At 50.5% G+C, this 5,995-nt stretch overlaps 1 non-coding gene across 1 annotated transcript; it reads left to right on the forward strand.

Moving 5' to 3' along the window:
• Window positions 1-321: 321 nt before the first annotated feature.
• On the forward strand, window positions 322-376 carry LOC123490354. Its single transcript, XR_006660916.1, has one exon. It is a non-coding gene; the product is annotated as a U7 small nuclear RNA (small nuclear RNA).
• The last annotated feature ends 5,619 nt before the right edge of the window (window positions 377-5,995 follow it).

Below are 5,995 nucleotides of genomic sequence, written 5' to 3' on the forward strand. Positions count from 1 at the left end.
AAGATCCCACAACTAAGGTAGGCAACCATGCTACCAACAGCTGTCGCTCGTTGTCTCTGATTGGGAATCACACCCGGCCAAACATAGAAACACAACCTAGATCTACCACCTAGAAATACACTAATATAGATCTCCACAGAAAACTCAAACCTGACCCAACCAACGAGAGTTCTCTCGATCAGGGCGTGACAGTGGGCAAACGTACAAAATCAGCAGGGTATTAAATACATTTTTTCCCTCACTGTACTTACTTACAACTTATAGAAAAGAGCAGAAGCTCTGAACCTATCTGTTCAGACCCCAGTCCTACTTACATGTTATGGATAATTTGCTCTTTTAGTATTTGTCCAGTAGGTTTCCTCAAGGAGAAATCCCAGACTTCTATGTCAAAGATACAGTGGGGAGAACAAGTATTTGATACATTGCCGATTTTGCAGGTTTTCCTACTTACAAAGCATGTAGAGGTCTGTAATTTTTATCATAGGTACACTTCAACTGTGAGAGACGGAATCTAAAACAAAAATCCAGAAAATCACATTGTATGATTTTTAAGTAATTAATTTGCATTTTATTGCATGACATAAGTATTTGATCACCTACCAACCAGTAAGAATTTCGGCTCTCACAGACCTGTTCGTTTTTCTTTAAGAAGCCCTCCTGTTCTCCACTCATGACCTGTATTAACTGCACCTGTTCGAACTCGTTACCTGTATCAAAGACACCTGTCCACACACTCAATCAAACAGACTCCAACCTCTCCACAATGGCCAAGACCAGAGAGCTGTGTAAGGACATCAGGGATAAAATTGTAGACCTGCACAAGGCTGGGGTGGGCTACAGGACAATAGGCAAGCAGCTTGGTGAGAAGGCAACAACTGTTGGCACAATTATTAGAAAATGGAAGACGTTCAAGATGATGGTCAATCACCCTCGGTCTGGGGCTCCATGCAAGATCTCACCTCGTGGGGCATCAATGATCATGAGGAAGGTGAGGGATCAGTCCAGAACTACACGGCAGGACCTGGTCAATGACCTGAAGAGAGCTGGGACCACAGTCTCAAAGAAAACCATTAGTAACACACTACGCCGTCATGGATTAAAATCCTGCAGTGCACGCAAGGTCCCTCTGCTCAAGCCAGCGCATGTCCTGGCCCGTCTGAAGTTTGCCAATGACCATCTGGATGATCCAGAGGAGGAATGGGAGAAGGTCATGTGGTCTGATGAGACAAAAATAGAGCTTTTTGGTCTAAACTCCACTCGCCGTGTTTGGAGGAAGAAGAAGGATGAGTACAACCCCAAGAACACCATCCCAACCGTGAAGCATGGAGGTGGAAACATCATTCTTTGGGGATGCTTTTCTGCAAAGGGGACAGGACGACTGCACCGTATTTAGGGGAGGATGGATGGGCCATGTATCGCGAGATCTTGGCCAACAACCTCCTTCCCTCAGTAAGAGCATTGAAGATGGGTCGTGGCTGGGTCTTCCAGCATGACAACGACCCGAAACACACAGCCAGGGCAACTAAGGATTGGCTTTGTAAGAAGCATCTAAAGGTCCTGGAGTGGCCTAGCCAGTCTCCAGACCTGAACCCAATAGAAAATCTTTGGAGGGAGCTGAAAGTCCGCATTGGCCAGCGACAGCCCCGAAACCTGAAGGATCTGGAGAAGGTCTGTATGGAGGAGTGGGCCAAAATTCCACAGGGCAGTGCACAATTGGCCCAGCATCGTCCGGGTTTGGCTGGTGTAGGCCGTCATTGTAAATAAGAATTTGTTCTTAACTGACTTGCCTAGTTAAATAACGTTGTTTTTTTTTATGGTCATGACAGAGGCACATTTCCAGAAATATTTCAGGAAATGTTATTAAAGTTCTTTGACAATTTCTACACCATTCTTGGTCACACTGGGTAATAATGACAATCGTTGACTTCATCAGTCACTGACAGACGCTAGCAGGGGACAATTTCGACCCACCACCTGGATTTGGTCCTATGTAGCAAAATTTGAAATTGTGTTTTTTACATTGGATAAAAGTAGAGACTCAGAGCTAGAAAATGGTATATCATACACTGCAGTTGAGGAACAATGGTTAAGTAATTCTGCTTTAAAAGTTGATAAACTTCTGAGAAAAAAGCCCTTGAATATTTCTACTGGAGAGCTCTTCTTTGTCTACACCCATTCAGCATTGTTCACGCCCTCTTAAGCTTTAGCCCCACCCATCTCTTTAAGGATTCACATGGGAGGCCATGTGCTAAACATAGTGAATAGTGAGTAGTAGCCTCCTTCACTCATGCTGCCAAACATGCCCTCGTAAAACGGAATATCCTACCGATCCTTGACTTCGGCGATGTCATTTACAAAATAGCCTCCAACACTCTACTCAGCAAATTGGATGTAGTCTATCACAGTGCCATCCGTGTTGTCACCAAAGCTAAAGCTAACCAACTAGGTTCAATGTTAGCTAGCTAACTAATATTAGGCTATAACTAGCAATGCAAATGGATTTCTGATACGAATAATATTACTACACAGATCATACACGTAACGTTAGCTAGCGAGCCAGAAAGCTAACGTTCGCTAGCTAGCAAACAGTACGCTTTAACTTGCAATGAAAACAACTCTGACAAAATTAGAAGCGTATAATATTAAAACATTTAACTAGACTTTTACCTATATACATGGATGAATTTTTCACAGCAGACTGGAACCATTTAACTCAGTTTTGTTTGTAGCTACATCTTGTTTGTCCAGCGTTGTGTCAAGTCACTGTCACAGTTTCGGCCGAGGCTGCTCCTCCTCCTTGTTCGGGCAGGCTTCGGCGGTCGTCGTCCCCGGAGTACTAGCTGCCACCGTTGTATGTTATCGATGTTTGTTTGGTTTTGTCTTAGTTGTACACCTGTTTCCGTTTAGTGTTAATTATGTGTCCTATAAGTTCTCGTTTTGTTAGTCGTGTGTTGTGTGTAATTGTCCGCCTGTCAGCAGGTGCTGTATTGTTTTGCTCCATTGTTTTGGAGAGTTTTCGCACTTGTGTGCGCACTTATTTGTATTTTGGTGTTTACGCACGGTGTGCGTAATCGCTCGCCTCCGGGCTCTTTTGAGGCCCGTTTGTTATTTCTTGGTCGTCTACTAAAGTGTGTTGGACGAAGCTTCTGTGTCCTGCGCCTGATTCCTGCACCACATCCACATTCAGCTATTCCTGACGGAATTACACACCTTCCATGGAATCAGCAGGAGCAGCAGCAGCGCCCGAGTCGTGGGAGGAGCGCGTCTGCGGGCAGGACGACAGGATCCATCAAATCGGGACCGCCCTGCAGGACGTGATAAATACTCTGCACCGATGGTAGAACAGAGGGGTACCCACACCTCCACCTACCTCACCACCCCCATCGGTCAGTCCGCCCATCCAAGCTCCAGAACCCAGTGGGATTCGGCTCTCGCTCCCGAGGGCGTATGATGGCACCGCTGCCGGGTGTCAGGGGTTCCTCCTGCAGGTGGAACTCTACCTGGCCACCGTACACCCGGCGCCCTCGGGACACGAGAGCGTTTCTGCCCTCATCTCCTGTCTCACTGGCAAAGCGTAGGTTTGGTGCGAGTGGCAGGAACAGGCCGGGTCGGGCTGGCGACGCGCACCGTAGACTTGGTGCGGGTGGCAGGAACAGGCCGGACCGGGCTGGCGACGCGCACCGTAGGTTTGGTGCGAGTGGCAGGAACAGGCCGGGTCGGGCTGGCGACGCGCACCGTAGGTTTGGTGCGAGTGGCAGGAACAGGCCGGGCTGGGCTGGCGACGCACACCGTAGGTTCTGTGCGTGGAGCAGGAACAGGCCGGGCTGGGCTGGCGACGCACACCGTAGGTTCTGTGCGTGGAGCAGGAACAGGCCGGGCTGGGCTGGCGACGCACACCTTAGGTTCTATGCGTGGAGCAGGAACAGGCCGGGCTGGGCTGGCGACGCACACCGTAGGTTCTGTGCGTGGAGCAGGAACAGGCCGGGCTGGGCTGGCGACGCACACCGTAGGTTCTGTGCGTGGAGCAGGAACAGGCCGGGCTGGGCTGGCGACGCACACCGTAGGTTCTGTGCGTGGAGCAGGAACAGGCCGGGCTGGGCTGGCGACGCACACCGTAGGTTCTGTGCGTGGAGCAGGAACAGGCCGGGCTGGGCTGGCGACGCACACCGTAGGTTCTGTGCGTGGAGCAGGAACAGGCCGGGCTGGACTGGCGACGCACACCGTGGGCTTGATGCGTGGAGTAGGAACAGGCCGGTCCGTACTCGGGAACACACACCACTGGCTTTAACTGGGGATCAGGAACGGGCCGGACCGGACTGGTAACACACATCAGTCTCTCACGCCGTGCCGCAACAACTTCCCTTCCTCTACTCGCCAATGGCTCCCGTAATCCGATAGCCTTCTCTCCACGTCTCCCTGTGGCAGCCTCCTGCTGCCCAGCCGCCAAGCCATGTGCCCCCCAAAAACTTTTTTTGGGGTTGCCTCTCGTCCATCCGACGATGGCCCTGCTGACGCCCGTTGCTCCTCTCTCGCCAGGGCCTTGATCTTCCCCCAAGGTCCCTTGCCCCCGAGCATGTCCTCCCAGGACCACGATTTGCCCACCTGGGCCATCGCCAGCCTCTCGATCTCCTTACCAGGCGCCTCCTCCCATGTCCAGTCTCTTTGCTCCTGGACACGCTGCTTGGTCCTCTTATGGTGGGTTTTTCTGTCACGACCGTCTTCAAAGGGAGTAGACCAAAGCGCAGCGTTTGAAGTGAACATGACTTTATTAATAAAGTGCAACACGAAAAACAATAAACAACGACGAAACGTGAAGTCCAACAGTACAAAGACTGAACACGGAACAAAAACCCACCAACACAAGGTGAAAACACACAGTTTAAATATGGCTCCCAATCAGAGATAACGAGCCGACAGCTGACACTCGTTACCTCCGATTGGGAGTCACATGACTAATCAAAACCAACAAAACCAAACACACCCAATAACACAACATAACCTACCCAAAACCCAACAAAACGAACACACCCTGACTCAAAATACAAGTCCCGGAGCCAGAGTGTGACAGCTCTTAAGGAGTGGTCTGCCGAGTGTGTGGGGCGATGTCTGGGTGTTTCCGTGGGGGCGACCTCGGTGGAGAGTCCGAACCAAGTGCCCGCAATGCACATTCCCCCTGAGTATGAGGAGGTAGCACTCGTGTTTAGCAAGGCGAGGGCGACGCGATTGCCACCTCATAGACAGGGGGATTGTGCGATAGACCTCCTGGCAGGAGCAGCGTTTCCGCGAAGCCATGTGTATCCTCTGTCTCAAGAGGAGAAGGGGGCTATGGAGACATACATAGCCGAGTCTCTGAGACAAGGATACATACGGCCCTCCACTTCCCCTGCGTCCTCAAGCTTCTTTTTTGTGAAGAAAAAGGATGGAGGATTTCGCCCGTGTATTGATTACCGTAGTCTCAATCAGATCACTGTGAAATACAGTTATCCACTCCCTCTGATTGCGACTATGACGGAATCATTACACGGAGCGCGTTTCTTCACAAAACTGGATCTCAGGAGCGCATACAACTTGGTGCGCATTAGGGAGGGCGATGAATGGAAGACAGCATTTAGTACCACCTCGGGTCATTACGAGTATCTCGTCATGCCATACGGGTTGATGAATGCTCCTTCAGTCTTCCAATCCTTTGTGGATGAGATCTTCCGGGACGTGCAGGGGCAAGGTGTGGTCATGTACATTGACGACATTCTAGTGTACTCGTCTACCTGAGCCGAGCATATAGCGCTGGTGCGCCGAGTGTTGAGGAGGCTGCTGGAGCACGACCTGTATGTCAAGGCAGAGAAATGTCTGTTTTTCCAGGAGTCTATCTCCTTTTTGGGTTATCAGTTGTCCGCGTCAGGGGTGAAGATGGAGGTTGACCGTGTGTCAGCCGTGCGTAATTGGCAAACCCCAACCACGGTTAAAGAGGTGCAGCAGTTCTTGGGTTTTGCGAATT

The sequence above is a fragment of the Coregonus clupeaformis genome, unplaced genomic scaffold, assembly GCF_020615455.1.
Source record: "Coregonus clupeaformis isolate EN_2021a unplaced genomic scaffold, ASM2061545v1 scaf3715, whole genome shotgun sequence".
In the NCBI taxonomy this organism is placed as follows: domain Eukaryota; kingdom Metazoa; phylum Chordata; class Actinopteri; order Salmoniformes; family Salmonidae; genus Coregonus; species Coregonus clupeaformis.